The 18740-nt window shown below is 46.5% G+C and overlaps 3 non-coding genes across 3 annotated transcripts; 2 read left to right on the top strand and 1 right to left on the bottom strand.

Annotated features, from left to right (window-relative positions):
- Positions 1 to 9895: 9895 nt before the first annotated feature.
- On the bottom strand, positions 9896 to 9966 carry TRNAP-AGG (transfer RNA proline (anticodon AGG)). The gene has a single exon. It is a non-coding gene; the product is annotated as a tRNA-Pro (tRNA).
- A 337-nt stretch (positions 9967 to 10303) lies between these two features.
- TRNAP-AGG (transfer RNA proline (anticodon AGG)) lies at positions 10304 to 10375 on the top strand. Its single transcript has one exon. It is a non-coding gene; the product is annotated as a tRNA-Pro (tRNA).
- Positions 10376 to 13939: 3564 nt separating this feature from the next.
- Positions 13940 to 14011, top strand: TRNAP-CGG (transfer RNA proline (anticodon CGG)). Its single transcript has one exon. It is a non-coding gene; the product is annotated as a tRNA-Pro (tRNA).
- Positions 14012 to 18740: the final 4729 nt, after the last annotated feature.

Below are 18740 nucleotides of genomic sequence, written 5' to 3'. Positions count from 1 at the left end.
AGTTATCTGTACGTGTTTAGGAACGACATATGTGAAAGTTAGGTAGCAGTAAGTGAAAGTGGTCAGAGTTTCGTTCCAGTGTGTCTAGATCACACTAATGGAACACGTGTCAAGCTATGAAGCCGGCAATGAGGTGCCACGGTCCACATCCAGACTTCGATTTCCCTTTAGCCTATCTTCTTCTTTCTCTTTCACCACTCTTCCCACATCTGTGGGGTCGCGCCAGGAGAATTAATCAGACGCGATTAAAATCCCCGACCCGGCCGGGAATAGAACCCGGGACCTTCTGAACCGAAGGCCTCAACGCTGACCATTCAGCCAATGAGCCGAATCCCTTTAGCCTATTTATCTTCTTCTTCTTCTTAATCTGCTTACCCTGCAGGGTTGGTTTTTCCCTCGGGCTCAGCGAGGGATCCCACCTCTACCGCCTCAAGGGCAGTGTCCTCGAGCTTCAGACATCGGGTCGGGGGACACAGCTGGCGAGGATGACCAGTACCTCGCCTAGGCGGCCTCACCTGCTATGCTGAACAGGGGCCTTGCGGGGGGGATGGGAAGATTGGAAGGTATAGATAAGGAAGAGGGAAGGAAGCGGCCGTGGCCTTAAGTTACGTACCATCCCGGTATTTGCCTGAAGGAGAAGTGGGAAACCACGGAAAACCACTTCCAGGATGGCTGAGGCGGGAATCGAACCGTCCTCTACTCAGCTGACCTCCCGAGGCTGAGCCCTCGTACCACTTTTCAAATTTCGTGGCAGAGCCGGGAATCGAACCCGGGCCTCCGGGGGTGGCAGCTAATCACACTAACCACTACACCACAGAGGCGGACTAGCCTATTTATACCTTTAGAAAGGAAATAGCCTTGGGAGGTCAACTGAGTAGAGGTGGGTTCGATTCCCGCCTCAGCCATCCTGGGAGTGGTTTTCCGTGGTTCCCACTTCTCCTTCAGGTAAATGCCGGGATGGTACCTAATTAAGGCCATGGCCTCTTCCTTACCTATCCCTTCCAGTCCTCCCACCATTCCACAAGGGCTCCTGTTCAGCATAGCAGGTGAGGCCGCCTGGGCGAGGTACTGGTCATCCTCCCCAGTTGTATCCCACGACCAAGTGTCTGAAGCTCCAGGACACCCTCCTTGAGGCGGTAGAGGAGGGATCCCTCGCTGAGTTCGAGGGAAAAATACAACCCTGGAGGGTAAAGTGATTAGTAAAAGGAAGAGAAGTTGCATTGATGCGGGCTGAGCGGTGCATGGGGTATGAATGGCTGTCGCGCATGCGCCTATCACAAGTCGCAAGGCTTGACAATAAACATCGGTTCCATCCGCGGTGACTTGCGAATTGAGGTGCTGTCGATAAGTTTCAAAATGGAAGTGCAATTGTGCTTTACTTACACATTTACTATAAGTACTGCATAATTAATCGTTTAATAAAGAATATGCAGAAGCTCGCATTGTCTGTCACGACTGATGTTTTGTAGCTAAGAGTGTAGTATCTGTCGTATGTACGTACAAGCTGTCGCGACATCACGTCAGACGCAGATGGTAGAGTAAGCTTTGGCTTAACTGTTGCTAGGGTTTTATTATCTTCGCAACTCTACGTCGGGAAGCGGAGGGGCTGGTTTACACCGTCGGCTGTCCTGAGAATAATTTTACGTTCTTTTCCATTCTCCTTCACTGCAGCGATGCCGGGACAGTTCCTATTTTAGGCCACGGCCGCAATTGCCTCACCTTCACCGCAAATCACATCACCGATACAAATCTCCCTGAACTGAGGAAAGCTTTTTGACTCCCCCGTTCTGTCGTCGACACCCCTGCTATAGCATATTACACAGTACTGATGTCCACTCACTCAGATCCCTTTTATTAGAGCCGTGCAATAAGCGAGTCCGAGTTTATTCCATCAGGTTATACCTCTACTCAATAGTGCTGGCTACTGGGTGTATGATTCGAAGCAGTGCATCGATTCATTCAAGTGCCCGAATGAGTCGAGTAGCAGGAGCAGCAAGCTCGCGGCACACGATTCACTTGACTCGCAGCAGACAGTGCTGAGGGGCGCACTCACTGATCAGTGAGACACAACACATCATCATCATCATCATCATCATCATCTGTTTACCCTCCAGGGTCGGCTTTTCCCTCGGACACAGCGAGGGATCCCACCTCTACCGCCTCAAGGGCAGTGTCCTGGAGCTTCAGACTCTTGGTCGGGGATACAACTGGGGAGAATGACCAGTACATCGCCCAGGCGGCCTTACCTGCTATGCTGAACTGGGGCCTTGTGGAGGGATGGGGAAGATTGGAAGGGAGAGGCAAGGAAGAGGGAAGGAAGCGGGCGTGGCCTTATGTTAGGTACCATCCCGGCATTCGCCTGGAGGAGAAGTGGGAAACCACGGAAAACCACTTCCAGGATGGTTGAGGTGGGAATCGAACCCACCTCTACTCAGTTGACCTCCCGAGGCTGAGTGGACCCCGTTCCAGCCCTCATACCACTTTTCAAATTTCGTGGCAGAGCCGGGAATCGAACCCGGGCCTCCGGGGGTGGCAGCTAATCACGCTAACCACTACACCACAGAGGCGGACGACACAACACATACACAGTTCATTATAGGCACACTGGATATTATCGGTGAGCCGAACGTCCGCTGCAGCGAGACATACAGAGCCATGGCACACTGAAGGAATCGCACGCTATAACGGACTCCCGCTCTAAGCCCATTTGAAAATAATACCAACTTGCATTCACTGCCCTTTTCCTACAGGGCTTTATTGGCAGTGTTATTAAGGTAGTCAAAACATAATCCCAAACTAGCTAGTAAGTAGGTAGGCTATTAGTTTAATGATTCTTAACATCATACCTTAGTTGGTATTCGTCAATTATTTCAACTCTGCCCTCTGGCCTTCTCTATGACTATGACTATGAGTAATGCTCATGAGTCATGACCATTGAAAATTATCTGTTTTATATTGGGAAGAACCGCTCAGTATTCTCTCAGTTCATATGTCGCATCATTGCACAAGATTTCAATAATCGAATCACGAGAGACTATGTCCGGCTCCATGGTTAAATGGTTAGCATGCTGGCCTTTGGTCACAGGGGCCCCGGGTTCGATTCCCGGTAGGGTCGGGAATTTTAACCATCATTGGTTAATTTCTCTGATATAGGGGCTGGGTGTATGTGTTGTGTTCATCATCATTTCATCCTCATCACAACGCACAGGTCGCCTACGGGAGTCAAATCAAAAGTCTTGCACCTGGCGAGCCGAACATGTCCTCGGACACTCCCGGTACTAAAAGCCATACGCCATTTCATAATCAAGACCATTGGTGAACGAGGAGAGTAAATAAATGAGCCGTCTGACTCAATAACTTAACTAAAAAGACGCTGAATCAGAAAACCGTGAATACAATGACATTTCCAAGTTCTTTGAATTTTTTCTTATGGCCTATTATGGCGACGATGGGATAGGAAAGGCCTAGGAGTTGGAAGGAAGCGGCCGTGGCCTTAATTAAGGTACAGCCCCAGCATTTGCCTGGTGTGAAAATGGGAAACCACAGAAAACCATCTTCAGGGCTGCTGACAGTGGGATTCGAACCCACTATCTCCCGAATGCAATCTCACAGCCGCACGCCCTTAACCGCACGGCCAACTCGCCCGGTAAAGACTAGACAAAGAATTGATGGGGAATTTTACACCTGGGCGACAGCACCAAATGCAGATAATTGATGATTGTATGTGCAGATATTTTTTCATCTAATTCTATAGGTATGCTTCTTTAATGAAGTTGTCACTGTGGGGAAAAGGCTTTAAAACATCAAAACTTGATGCTAAGAGGTGGCTGCAGGAGAAACGTGAATCTAAATGCTGAATGACGCGTACGAAACCAGTTCATAGAATGAAGACCAGATGGCAGTTACGAGCATTGAACGCTGTTGCTGCTGTTGTATCAGTTTACACTACACAGATGTAACAGGAACGGTGACTCTAATGTGCCGTGAATCGGATCGCTGTACCTTTTCAGTAACGTGAACGGAATCAAATGAATCGGTTCAGTAAAATGAATCGAATATCCCATCATTACTATTCAGCTCGATTGGTCAGAACGAGCCTGGTGCTAGAACCATAAGAGAGAGACTCATAAACGGCCGAGTCTGGACAGACGCCTACGACAATCATCACACCACTCACTGCACTGCTCAACGTCTTTTATGTGGACACTGCTGTGAACAACACGCTACGCCCAGGTGTCCCAAAACACACCAACAACTCCAGTGTCACACCTGTGGAGGCACTCACCCAGTATACTCACGCCGTTGCAGAAGCCGTCCTCCACCTCCCAAAATCGACCAGAATATGTTGCTGCTATTAGAACCATCGATCCGACCACATCACCCAAACGTTCCATTTTCTCACCACCCACAGTTGAAAATCTCATCCGTTTCATAACTCTCTCATTGCTCAATATTCACACCTACAATACATCCTTAGTCCTTGTTACGGAGTATTGTGGATGTGCAGAGGTGAAAGAAGGTGAACAGGTCTCAAAATACGAAATTAAAGTTAATTTAACAAGGTTATATTTTCTTTGCAAAATCAAGAAATAACAAGAGTGGCAGGTACAGAGTAGCAAAGCAACCAAGCAAAAATGTACAATTACAGTGTTACAGGATTTGGGCTCCGAGAGCCAGACACGTAATTCTTGAGCAATGAGCTCAACTTTACTATATACGAGATTCAACAACGGGGCAGAAGACCCCAATCATGCCCTGGAGCTCTTGCTCCCAGTTACACAGTAAAGCCTCCTCGAGGCACGCAGAAACAAATTTTAAGAAAGAGCAACCCGCTCTTAAGTTCAAGCCTATCAAAGGCCACACCAAACTCCACTTTCAAGCTGTCCTCCAAGTACATGAAAACAGGGGTAAAAATACCCAACCTACTGAGGCCTATTAAGTAAAGAAACAGGTCAATTACATGGCCTCTAAAAATACCAACTTGAGAGGAGGCGTTCTTGCACTCCTACTACACTTTATTTAAAACCTACTTGGCGCTAGGCCTCTAATGCAAGGGCTAATCCCATACTAAAGAGGTGACTTATAGAAGGAGACAATTTACATTACATTAAGGAAGAAACGGTTGTGAAAATAAGTTCACCTCAACGCAATATGAGTGGAAGCTCGAGAGGGTTAAGCACTCTCTATCCCAATATGTAGTTTAAAAAGAATTGGTACAAAGTGCCTTTACATTTTAGGGAAAGTTACATGGTAAAAAGGCTTCGGACCTGCCCCGAGAGTTAAACTGCTGAGCTAGCAAGAAAAGAAGTTATTAAACGGCCATTACCTGGTGGTTGAACTGCTGCCCGAAGAAAGAGGCGCTTCCCGCCCCTGCTACGTACTTTACACACTGATAGATGTTACTGAAGTGGCGCGGAGACCCGAAAATCAGCAGTTTATATACCCTCGTGGAAAGTTCGAGGCGTTTCAGGAATGAGAACACCCTCCCACAAGAATTTTATTGGCTAACAACGAAAACCCCTACACTAGATGAAGAAGAAACACATTATTGGTGGAAAATTAATTACAGAAATTCCTTATTGGTCAAATTCAAAACTGGCGGAAAGAAAGGGTTAATATTGCCAACTTAAACAATAACTGAAAGAAATTTAACAAAAAACAAACTTATGAATTCAAAATTTCTCCAAAAAACACAGTTCTTTCACTTTGCACTAGGGTGCATAATTGTAGTCCTTCAGTAGTGCCATCTGGAAGAGAATGTCCACACTTCTTACTACAGGCAAAACAAAAATACATCGAAAACGACCCAGTTCAGAAACTTCAAAATTTACAAGTAGGGACATCTTCTGAGAAACTTGAGAATTAACACAGTAGATAAAGTTCAGACTTCCTCCAGTAGAGGAGTTTCAACTGGCGCAAAGTTTGAATTAGCGGCGTGGAGGTGTACCACCCAGTACAGTCCTCAATCACCTACAAGTCGCAGCAAACCAAACATTAAGTCTCCACTTCTCAACCACGCATTCCGGCTTACATTCTCATTTCAACTTCACCCCTCTGGAAACACTGGTTTAAACTCCCACAGCTCTCTCGTCTAGTAAATAAGTTCCATCTTGTACGAATTTATACAGTCAACAATGTTGTCACTCATAGTATGTATATAGTAGGATTGCAAGTTAATCAAAAGAACAATTGTTGCATAGTAGCCTACTTACAACTTTCACTGTCTGTTTCCATATCTGGACTTTCCGGCGAAGGATTCAATGGAAATTAACTCAAGCTTTTGTTAAAGCTATATATTTATAATATTTCCCGGCATAGGATACAATGGAAATTAACTCAAGTTTTTGTTAAAGCTGTATATTTATAATATTTCCCAACCAAGAATATCTAGCTTTAAGAAATTTGTTGGTATACATTGTGTACATAACAAATAAAATAAAGATGTAAAACCCTTAACCAAGAGGCCACAAACCCCCTCCCATCTCCTTCTTCTTCACATCCCTTTCCCACCTCCTTTGTCCATCACATCTCCCCAACTCGCCCACATGTCTTGGCCAGAGAGAGAGAGAGAGAGAGAGAGAGGGAGGGCGTAAGCCTCTAGGTGGCCCGCCCCGCCCCTTCAGGGTGGGGGATAAAAACTGGTGATGTATGTATGAACTCGAATCAGATTCATTGAAATGGGCAAGGTTTGAACAATGAGCAGAGTGAGTCGACCTAAGCTCGAAACTCGATAACAAGCTCGGTATACCAGACCACTCACTATCCAGTCACTCAATGAGCGATCAGAATGCAAGTTAGTTGCTACCTTGTTTTTGTTTAATATATTTGCGTTACGGGTGTTCCATGCAGTGGCCATACAAGGAAGATGTTCTGAAAACCAATTCATGTGGCAACAGTGTGCCCATGAGTGAGTCACTTGAGCTTCCGAGTTTCTGAGCTGCTCGATCTGTCCACATCTGTTATTAGGGAGATAAATGAATAATTGAGTTTTGCCAAGCATGAGTACTCTTCTCCCAGGGCCAGGATCATATGTTGACGAGCCTCCAAGGTCAAGGTAATTGACCCCATGACGGCATGACCTCGTAACCGTGACGTCATGAGCACGTGGCCTTGTTTGTAAACAAAAGCACGCGCTTTGACAGCTGTCATCTTGACGGACCCTAACCTCACTTTTTTGGCCAAGAGAACGTCCGTAACCTCACTGTTGCCATCTTAACCACGTAGGGGGGCGCGGATTTTGAAATCCACGTGCTATCATCTTGACGAAGGCTAACCTCACTTTTCAAACACGTGGGCGCGGCTAACCTCACTGCTGCCATCTAGCAGGCTCCTACCTTACTTTTCTGGCCACGTGGGGGCACAGAATTTGAACAAGTGAACGTGGCTAACCTGAGAGCTGTTATCTTGACTGGTCCTAACTTCATGCATTTGTTTTGGCGTGGAATTTTGAATTAGTGTGCATGGCTAACCTCGCTGCTGTCATCTTGACAGGTCCTAACCACGTGCACTGGTTTTGACGTGGATTTTGAACAAGTGAACGTCGCTAACATCACTGCTGCCACCTTAACCACGTGAGGGTGCGGAATTTGAATAATTAACAGCTATTAAGATGAGAGGTCCTAACCACGTGCACTTGCTGAACAAGTGAACGCTGCTAACCTCACTGCTGCCATCTTAACAGGGCCTAACCTCACTGCTGCCATCATAACCACGTGGGGCGCGTGGAATTTGAACAGCTGACAAGATGATAGCTGCCATCTTGACAGGTCCTAACCACGTGCATTTGTTGAGCAAGGGAACGTGGTTAACCTCACTGCTGCCATCTTGACAGAGCCTAACCTCACTGCTGCCATCTAACTACGTGGGGCGCGGAATTTGAAATTTGATATCTTGATGGGACTTAGCAACGTGCTTTTGACAAGCGGATTTTTTCAACGACCTTAACCTCACAGCTGTTATCTTGACGGGACTTAGCCATGTGCGACACCATCTTAGAGGGGCGTAACCTCACAGGTTTCTAGTTTTAAGGCTAGCTGCCCTTCTCAACACCATCTTGGATCAATGACATCGGGTATTAACTCAGCGGGAAAAATGCTGACGAGATGGATCTGAATCCCCCTTGCTCTTAATTTACGTCATAAATTAAATGGTGGAGTTCACCTTTTTTATAAGACCAGGGGTTCGAAACTTTGTACGGTTACAAGTCTTAACAGAAAATGTTGAACCAATTGAAGCAATATTTGTTGAGGGTATCCAGAGGGATAGTAGCTATATAACAGGGGAAATGTACTGTATCTTGAAAATAAGTAAAATGTTGACCCAAAATGTTAAATACTGTAAAAAATAAAAATATGGTGGTTCGAGGCCGGCCTCGTGGTGTAGGGGTAGCGTGATTTCCTCTTACCCGGATGCCTCGGGTACGATTCCAGGACATGTCAGGGATTTTCTCCTGGACCTGAGGGCTGGTTCGAGGTCCACTCAGCCTACATGATTAGAAGTGAGGAGCTATTTGACGATGAGATAGCGGCCCCGGTCTAGAAAGCCAAGAATAACGGCCGTGGGGATACGTCGTGCTGACCACACGACACCTCGTAGTCTGCAGGCCTTCGGGATGAGCAGCGATCGCTTGGTAGGCCATAGCCCTTCAAGGGCTTTAGTGCCATGGGGTTTGGTTTAGTTTTGGTGGTTCAAGTCTAATATTTGTTATGACCAACTAGTTCATAAAATTATTGTAATATCTCACCTAGTATGTAAATGTTCTTTCTTTCTTAATCCGTATAACCTCTAGGATTGGTTTCTCATTTGGATTCTGCGAGGGACTTCGGGTTGGGGGATACAACGTCGGAGGAGGACCAGTACCTTGCTCGGGCTGCCAAACCCGCTATACTGAACAGGTTTCATGTGGGGGGCGATGGAAAGGGATAGACAAGGAACAGGATAGGAAGCGGTTGTTAGGTACCATCTCGGCATTTGCCTGGAGGAGAAGTGGAAAACCACTTCCAGGTTGGCGGAGGTGGGAATCGAACCACCCTTTACTCAGTTGACATCACGAGGCTGAGCGGAACCCGTTCCAGCCCTGGTACCACTATTCAAATTTCGTGGCAGAGTGGGGAATCGAACCTGGGCCTCCGGAGGAGCCAGCTAATCAGAGTAACCAGTACATAACAGAGGACGTAAAAAATTTGTATGAAGTGTAGTTGGTCCATCTGGCCCACATTCTGAGAAAATTGCACCTTTGTAGAAAAATATATCAAAAAATAATATCCTACACACGAAATTTTAACACAGTCCATCTCTCTCTGGTGTAGTGGTTTCCGGAGGCCCGCGTTCGATTCCCGTCTCTGCCACAAAATTTGAAAAGTGACACGAGGGCTGGAACCGGGTCCACTCAGCCTCGGGAGGTCAACTGAGTAGAGGTGGGTTCGATTCCCACCTCAGCCATCCTGGAAGTGGTTTTCTGTGGTTTCCCACTTCTCCTCCAGGAAAACGCCGGGATGGTACCTAACTTAAGGCCACGGTCCCTTCCGTCCTTCTTCCTTGTCTATCCCTTCCAATATTCCCATCCCCCTGCGAGGCCCCTGTTCAACATAGCAGGCGAGGCCGCCTCCTCAGTTGTATTCCCGACCCCAAGTCTCACCCTCCAGAACACTGCCCTTGAGGTGGCAGAGGTGGGATCCCTCGCTAGTCCGAGGGAAACACCAACCCTTGAGTGTAAACAGATCAGAAAGAAAGAAAGAAAGAAATGTAAACATATACATTTTTTAATGAATGCATAAATGATGCCATATTGTTGTTTAGTGTCAAAGCCTGAATGGCAGCTTTGACTTTCAGACGGAGTAGATAAACTCTCAAAAAGGTATCGATACGTATTTTGGAGGGATAAACAAAAACAGATGGGCTCGTCCGGGATTTGAACCGGGACCTCTCGCACCCTAAGCGAGAATCATACCCCTAGACCAACGAGCCACACTTCTGTCATGAATCGGGAACAGTAGAGATACTTGTTATGAAAGTCAATCAGCGTTAACATTTCAGTGTTCTATGTGTAATAGAATGGGAATAATGTGACATCATGGAAACATGCTTAGTTATATTCGAGACTCGAACACGTGCTCCCAGTTGCCAATTAAGTACGCCGACATTCGATCCCATAACCTTGGTTAAGGCGAGCGTCTGACCAACTACACAAGGCTTCCGGTTCTGAACATGTTATGTAAACCGAGAGAGATACAGCAACTTTCACATGCGCTGACTTACTTTCATAACATGTATCTCTACTGTTTCTGATATCACTAACAGGTGTGGCTCGTTGGTCTAGGGGTATGATTCTCGCTTAGGGTGCGAGAGGTCCCGGGTTCAAATCCCGGACGAGCCCGTTCGTTTTTGTTTACCCCTCCAAAATTCGTACCGGTACACATTGAGAGTCAGTTGCGTGCGGTGAACAAGGTTCGTTACCGCAGATGAAAATAAAAAAAGAAAAAGAAAAAAAGGAAACAACAACCCCTGACATTCCCTACAGCAGATTTTAAACAAGTCCACCTCTGTGGTGTAGTGGTTAGTGTGATTAGCTGCCACCGCCGGAGGCCCGGGTTCGTTTCCCGGCCCTGCCACGAAATTTGAAAAGAGATACGAGGACTGGAACTGGGTCCACTTAGCCTAGGGAGGTCAACTGAGTAGAGGTGGGTTCGATTCCCACCTCAGCCATCCTGGAAGTGGTTTTCTGTGGTTTCCCACTTCTCCACCAGGCAAATGCCGGGATGGTACCTAACTTAAGGCCACGGCACCTTCCGTCCATCTTCCTTGTCCATCCCTTGCAATCTTCCCGTCCCCTCGCGGGGCCCATGTTCATCATAGCAGGTGAGGCCGCCTGGGTGAAGTACTGGTCATCCTCCCCATTCGTACCCACCGACCCAGAATCTGAAGTTCCAGGACTCAGGCCTTGAGGCGGTGGAGATGGGATCCCTGGCTGAGTCCGAGGTAAAAACCGACCCTGGCGGGTAAACAGAAGAAGAAGAAGAAGAAGAAGAAGAAGAAGAAGAAGAAGAAGAAGAAGACAATATCAAAAGTCCGTAATTGAAATTTGTATTTAAGCTGCTCCCTTAAAGTAGGAAATAACTGGTATTGATATAAATATATCACAACATAATGCAGTGAAAAATCTATTGCATTGCTTAGCGAGCACCATTGTTCCATTATACTAATGTATGTTCAGTCTTCAGCCCTAGGGCTGGTTGGATCCTCAACAGATCTGCCATTAGCTGTCATAGATGGCCTAGGCATCACTGAAGAGGCATACTAGGGAAATGAGGAGTTAGGTAGTTTTCCGTTGCTTTCCTCACCGTGCCAGATGTTGCTATTACATATCAGTCTTCCAAGCCCACTGAAATGCACGCACCAACCTACCCTATGAGCAACATTTTCACACCATTCATAACAGGGACTGGCTGCAGAAGAAATGGCATTACTAGCATCGCTCATACCTCAGTCACTTTCATATTGTCAAAGCCAAGGATAAGACAGAGACAGATCAATGAAAGTAACAAAATTGCTCTAGCCCATACCAGAAGACATAGTGCGCTGTAAATACTAGGTCCTGCCAGCAGATGCATGTTCCATTATACGACCACTAGTTTACACCAATCTTTAGTTTGCTCTTTCTTTCACTTACTATCATGACTGTTGAAAGCCTTCCATTCTTAATCTTTTTACCCTCCAGGGTTGGTTTTTCCCTCGGACCTCTACCGCCTCAAGGGCAGTGTCCTGGAGCGTGAGACATTGGGTCGGGGAATAAAACTCGGGAGAATAACCAGTACCTCGTCCAGGTGACTTCACCTGCTATGCTGAACAGGGGCCTTGTGGAAGATAGGATTGGAAGTGATAGACAAGGAAGAGGGAAGGAAGCGGCCGTGGCCGTAAGTTAGATACCATCCCGGCATTTGCCTGGAGGAGAATTGGGAAACCACGGAAAACCACTTCCAGGATGGCTGAGGTGGGAATCGAACCCACCTCTACTCACTTGACCTCCCGAGGCTGAGTGGACCCCGTTCCTGCCCTCGTACATCTTTTCAAATATCGTGGCAGAGCCGGGAATCGAACCCGGGCATCTGGGGGTGGCAGCTAATCACACTAACCACTACCCCACAGAGGCGGACACGGTTGAAATTCGTAAATTTAATATATAGTTATTTTGTCATATTGACATAAGCTGATTCAGATTTAAAATTATCCTGTTATATATCTCATTTACCAAATCACATGTCCGACTCGTTGGCTGAATGGTCAGCGTACTAGCCTTCGGTTCAGAGGGTCCCGGGTTCGATTCCCGGCCGGGTCGGGGATATTAACCTTAATTGGTTAATTCCATTGGCCCGAGGGCTGGGTGTTTGTGCTGTCCCCAACATCCCTGCAACTCACACACCACACCAATGGCAGATGCCGCCCATCCTCATCGGACGGTCTGCCTTACAAGGGCTGCACTCGGCTAGAAATAGCCACACGAAAAAAAAAAAACAAAGTCCGCCTCCGTAGCGTAACGGTTAGTGTTATTAGCTGCCGTCCTCGGAGGCCCAGGTTCGATTCCCGGTACTGCCAGAAATTTAAAGCCGCCTCTGTGGTGTAGTGGTTAGCGTGATTAGCTGCCACCCCCGGAGGTCCGGGTTCGATTCCCGGCTCTGCCACGAAATTTGAAAAGTGGTACGAGGGCTGGAACGGGGTCCACTCAGCCTCGGGAGGTCAACTGAGTAGAGGTGGGTTCGATTCCCACCTCAGCCATCCTGGAAGTGGTTTTCCGTGGTTTCCCACTTCTCCTCCAGGCGAATGCCGGGATGGTACCTAACTTAAGGCCACGGCCGCTTCCTTCCCTCTTCCTTGCCTATCCCTTCCAATCTTCCCATTCCTCCACAAGGCCCCTGTTCAGCATAGCAGGTGAGGCCGCCTGGGCGAGGTACTGGTCATACTCCCCAGTTGTATCCCCCGACCAAGAGTCTGAAGCTCCAGGACACTGCCCTTGAGGCGGTAGAGGTGGGATCCCTCGCTAAGTCCGAGGGAAAAACCGAACCTGGAGGGTAAACAGATGATGATGATGATGATGATGAAAAAAACAAATCACATAATTTTCCATGATTCAGATTTGTTTCCGTAACAATTCTTCCCGCAGTGAAAATAAATGAAACTGGCTCTAATCTATTTTAAATAAACATTTGCCCTGAGGATGTCTACACCCATGTAAGATCAAACACATACTGGTACGCGCACATACTTCTGATGATATATCTCCCCAATGAAGTAATGACAATTAAAATAACATGAGACAAAAACAGTCCACCTCTGTGGTGTAGTGGTTAGTGTAATTATCTGCTACCCCCGGAGGCCCGGGTTCGATTCTCGGTTCTGCCACCAAATTTGAAAGTTGTACGGGGGCTGGAGCCTAGGTGGGTTCGATTCGGACCTCATCCATCCTGGAAGTGGTTTTCCGTGGTTTCCCACTTCTCCTCGAGGCAAAGGCCGGTATGGTACTTATGGCCACGGCCGCTTCCTTCCCTCTTCCTTGTCTATCCTTTCCAATATTCCCATCCCCCACGAAATCCCCTATTCAGCATAGCACGTGAGGCCGCCTGGAAGAGGTACTTCTCATTCTTCCCAGTTTCATCCCCCGTCCCAATGACTCACGCACCAGGACACTGCCCTTCAGACGATAGAGCTGGAATTCCTCGCTGAGAAGCATTGATTGTTGTGCTTAGTTCTGTTCCCAACTCTACCGTGTGCCCGTAATTGCCAAGTGAGAACGCTGGCATTCGATCCCATAACCTTCAGTATATAAGACCAGTGTCTTGCCAACCACACAAGGCTTCCGGCACGGTGAACCGAGAGAACGTTCATATAAGCTGACGGACTCTTATAACGTGCGTCTCTACATTTCCCGATTTCGCTACGTACGTGTGGCTCGTTGGTCTAGGGGTATGATTCTCGCTTCGGGTGCGAGAGGTCCCGGGTTCAAATCCCGGACGAGCCCATCCGCTTTTGTTTACCCCTCCAAAATACGTACCGGTACAAATTGAGTCAGTGGCGTGCGGTGACCACGTTCGTTATCCCAGCTGCAAAAAATAAATACATAAAAATCATCATCATCTGTTTACCCTCCAGGGTCGGCATTTTCCCTCGGACACAGAGAGGGATCCCACCTCTACCGCCTCAAGGGCAGTGTCCTGGAGCTTCAGACTCTTGGTCGGGGATACAACTGGGGAGAATGACCAGTACCTCGCCCAGGCGGCCTGATCTGCTATGCTGAACAGGTGCCTTGTAAGGGGGAGGGACGGGAAGTTTGGAAGGGATAGAGAGGGAAGAGGAAAGGAAGCGGCCGTAGCCTTAAGTTAGGTACCATCACGGCATTTGCCTGGAGGAGAAGTGGGAAACCACGGAAAACCACTTCGAGGATGACTGAGGCGAGAATCGAACCCATCTCTACTCAGTTGACCTCCAGAGGCTAAATGGACCCCGTTCCAGCCCTCGTACCACTTTTCGAATTTCGTGGCAGAGCCGGGAATCGAACCCGGGCCTCCGGGGGTGGCAGCTAATCACGCTAACCACTACACCACGGAGACGGACTCCAAAATACGTACCGGTACAAATTGAGAGTCAGTGGCGTGGGGTGACCACTTTCGTTATCCCAGCTGCAAAAAATAAATACATAAAAATAAATAATAAAATACAAAAGAAGCAATCACAACTCGGCGACATTACAATTTCGAAATTGGAATTCACGGCAGCATCAAAACATTACCAACAGAGGATTTTAAACAATCTATTTACAGTTCCACGGTGACGCATCGTAATTGTACAGTCATGGATTTTACAGAAATGAACTGAGACATTATTAGCTTAAAATCCTACCTTAAACTCAGTGAGCAAAAGACCGACGATATTTTAGAGTTTCACTCGCTTTCTGAGTTTCAGCGATGGCAGACGTGTCTAAGTATTCCACACGACGAATAACACTGTTATATTCAAGAAGAATGCCACAGAATTCGCGAAACCTCACCGATAAGACAAGAAAAACATTAAACAAAATCACAGTCAATACCACCATTACAGGCGAACTCACATCACCCATGAGACAAGACAAGCAACAACAACAACAAATCACAGTACCAGCGAATATTACAGGTAAACCCTCGGGTGCACAGAAACAAAATACAAAATACATGCACTCTGCGCTTGGCTCTGTATTCATGCTAGCAACCTAAATATTTACCCGAGTGTAAGGAAAAAAAAAAAAATCCTCTCTATGTGCCATCAATTAATAATCCAAAAACTGTATACATGCCGAATTAAAAAAACCTTTAATTTAATTGATTTCATGTATATAACTTTATTTTTATTAGCAAGACGATGTGTAAGTGCCTATACTGTTAAAATGCTCATGTTTTTCTTGTAGCCTCTGATGCGTAGCTCTGAAACCTTCAAGACCGAGGGTTAACTACTGTACTACAACTAACATTACCCTACCCAAGCTAGTTTGCCTGTCGCCGTAAGACGCCGTGAATCACGATGTGGTCCACAGCTTTCGTCTACCCCCAGGACAAGGAGGCTTCAGGCGCATGCGTCAACACAGCGACTTGAATTTCTAGAATAACATAGAGGGGCTGTATATAGTCCTGACGCTCAAAGCATACCAACGCGGTATCCTCTGATCTCAAAACTTGGCCCACCCTGCCAATAATGAGGGTTGTCATTCTGCCCGCCCTAGTGATAATGAGGGTTGCAGTCGGTTTCCTTCCTCTGGACACAAGAGGCGCGTGTCGTTTAAAACGCAAGTGAGCTCTGTCAAAAGCAAGGTTGTCATATTTTGCGTCGATTATTTAAACATGTTAACATTTAATTTATTCTAAAGTCAAAATATAAATATAAAAACTTGATTATGAACCACAGCACACACCGATATCGCAGAATAATTTGTTTCGTGGTTAACACGTGCGGTGGTCGCAGATGTTGAAAGAAAGAAAGAAAGAAAGAACGAAAGAAATAACAGGAAGAAGGAAATGGCAAATAAACTTGACAAAGACTAAACTTAAATTGATACCAAAGTAGGCCTATTAAAATATTATACGTAATTTCATGCTGTTAATATCAGTGTCTCGCTTTCAGTAAAGAAAGGAAAAGTACAACAATTATTTACAATTTGTTTTATGTCGCACCATCACATATAGGTGTTATGGCGACGTTGGGCTAGGAAAGGCCTAGGAGTGGGAAGAAGTGCCCGTAGCCTTAATCAAGGTACTTACCCAGCATTTTCCTGGTGTGAAAATGGGAAACCGCGGAGAACCATCTTCAGAGCTGCCGACAGTGGGGCTTGAACCCATTATCTCCCAGATGCAAGCTCACAGCGGCGCGCCCCTAACCACACGGCCAACTCACCCAGCAAAGGAAAAGTAAAATCACGAACTAGGGACTGGGATAATAATAATAATAATAATAATAATAATAATAATAATAATAATAATAATAATAATAATAATTGTCCGCCTCTGTAGTGTAGTGGTTAGTCTGATTAGCTGCCACCCCCGGAGGCCCGCATTCGATTCCCAGCTCTGCCACGAAATTTGAAAAGTGGTACGAGGGCTGGAACGGGGTCCACTCAACCTCGGGAGGTCAACTGAGTAGAGGTGGGTTCGATTCCCACCTCAGCCATCCTGGAAGTGGTTTTCCGTGTTTTCCCCCTTCTCCTCCAGGCAAATGCCGGGATGGTACCTAACTTAGGGCCACGGCCGCTTCCTTCCCTCTTCCCTGCCTATCCCTTCCAATCTTCCAATCCCCCACCAAAGGCCCCTGTTCAGCATAGCAGGTGAGGCCGCCTGGGCGAGGTACTGGTCATTCTTCCCGGTTGTATAATTTCCAGGTGTGATTCCCATGGTTTCCACATCACTGCATGAAGTGAAATGAAAAGCAACACACTTCACAAATATTAATTAACGAAGCAAAGAAATAATCCAAAACTTTCAAACAGCGAACAAAGCAAGTGTGAATTGTCTGAGCTGAAAAAAGAGACTGACGTCTATTTAACAGGAGGTGCATTGGCAACAGAGTTGTGAGGATTTCTGAAGGGGAATGCGAACTTCCGTTTTAAAGCCCACTGCCGTCATAAATCACCCCCTGCTAGGCAAGTGAGTGGCCAGCGAGATCAAACGTTTGCCGAACTCTTTGAATGCCGCTGGGTACGCTTTGCCCGTCTCAGCTATACCTGACATCAGCGCTCCCTGCTTGAAGCAAGTTAAGGGGCAGCCATGTTGACGGTTGTCAAAACAAAGCGAATTGGCGCGAGAGCATATGTTGAGGTGACAGGGAGATCGTGCATGCCAATTTAATTCCCTAAGTTTTAAGAAGTGAAAACATAGATTCTCGCTTTCAAGAATGCCAGCCGTAAGCTCAGCATATGGTTGTACTAATCGGAGTACTAAAACCAAGGATATATCGTACTTTAAGTAAGTATTACTGTATTATAGCCGAGATTCTTTTTTGTAATTTCTGTTTGTAATTAAATCCATTTTATTGTTTACTTAGCGAAAGTACGGATAGCCACGGTATTTATTTGTCGAATTTTGTTTCAGATTTCGTTTAAAGAACAAGTAATTAACCGAACAATACGTTGTGAGGGCGAAAAGAGATAAATGGTATCCCACTCAATTCAGTTGCTTATGCTCTGTACATTTCCAGCCCTATTTAATTTTCATTCACATTTACAAATAAAGGAAATGGAGCGCCCACCACCAAGAAAACGTAACCACAAAAAAAAACCAAAAAAAACCCCACTTATTTCGTTCAAACGTACACCAAGTATGATAAATACAGAATTTTACTGCTATTTTTGAAATGTATACAGCCTTTATTGTAGATGTCTGTTGCCTTCCACACTTCATAATGGACAACTTTCAAGCTTACCTTTCAGCTAGTAATCCCAGTATGATATGGTAATGGGAGAAACATGATATCCCCCCTACATTATAGTAAATAATTACATTAAACGATTATTGTGGTAAAGTATTCATGGGCCGCCTCTGTGGTGCACTGGTTAGCGTGAGCAGCTGCCACCCCTGGAAGCCCGGGTTCGATTCCCAGTCCGCCACGAAATTTGAAAAGGGGCACGAGGGCTGTAACGGGATTCTATCAGCCTGGGGAGGTCAACTGAGTAGAAGTGGTGTCGACTCCCACCTCAGCCATCCTCGAAGTGATTTTCCGTGGTTTCCCACTTCTCCTCCAGCCAAATGCCGGGATGGAACCTAACTTAAGGCCACGGGAGCTTCCTTCCCTCTTCCTTGCATATCCCTTCCTGTCTTCACATCCCCCCTTGGCCCCTGTTCAGCATAGCAGGTGAGGCCGCCCGGGCGAGGTACTGGTCATCCTCCCCAGTTGTATCCCCCGACCCAATGTCTCACGCTCGAGGACACTGCCCTTGAGGCGGTAGAGGTGGAATCCCTCGCTGAGTCTGAGGGAAAAGCCAACCCTGGAGGGTAAACAGATTAAGAAAGGAAAGGATTAAAGACTGACTGATACGTTTCATTTTCGTGTGGAGTAGAAAAAGCGAATTGAGTACGCTGGGATTCGATCCCATAACCTTGAGTATATAAGGCCAGCGTCTGTCCAACAACACAAGGCTTCTGGTACTGTGAATCGAGAGAACTTTCACATACGCTGATTGACTTTCATAACATGTATCTCTACTGTTCCCGATTTCACTGATCATGTGT

The sequence above is a fragment of the Anabrus simplex genome, chromosome 4 (assembly GCF_040414725.1).
Source record: "Anabrus simplex isolate iqAnaSimp1 chromosome 4, ASM4041472v1, whole genome shotgun sequence".
NCBI classification, from domain to species: domain Eukaryota; kingdom Metazoa; phylum Arthropoda; class Insecta; order Orthoptera; family Tettigoniidae; genus Anabrus; species Anabrus simplex.
The sequence above is the reverse complement of the archived record's forward strand: the minus strand, read 5'-3'. Positions and strand labels throughout refer to the sequence as shown.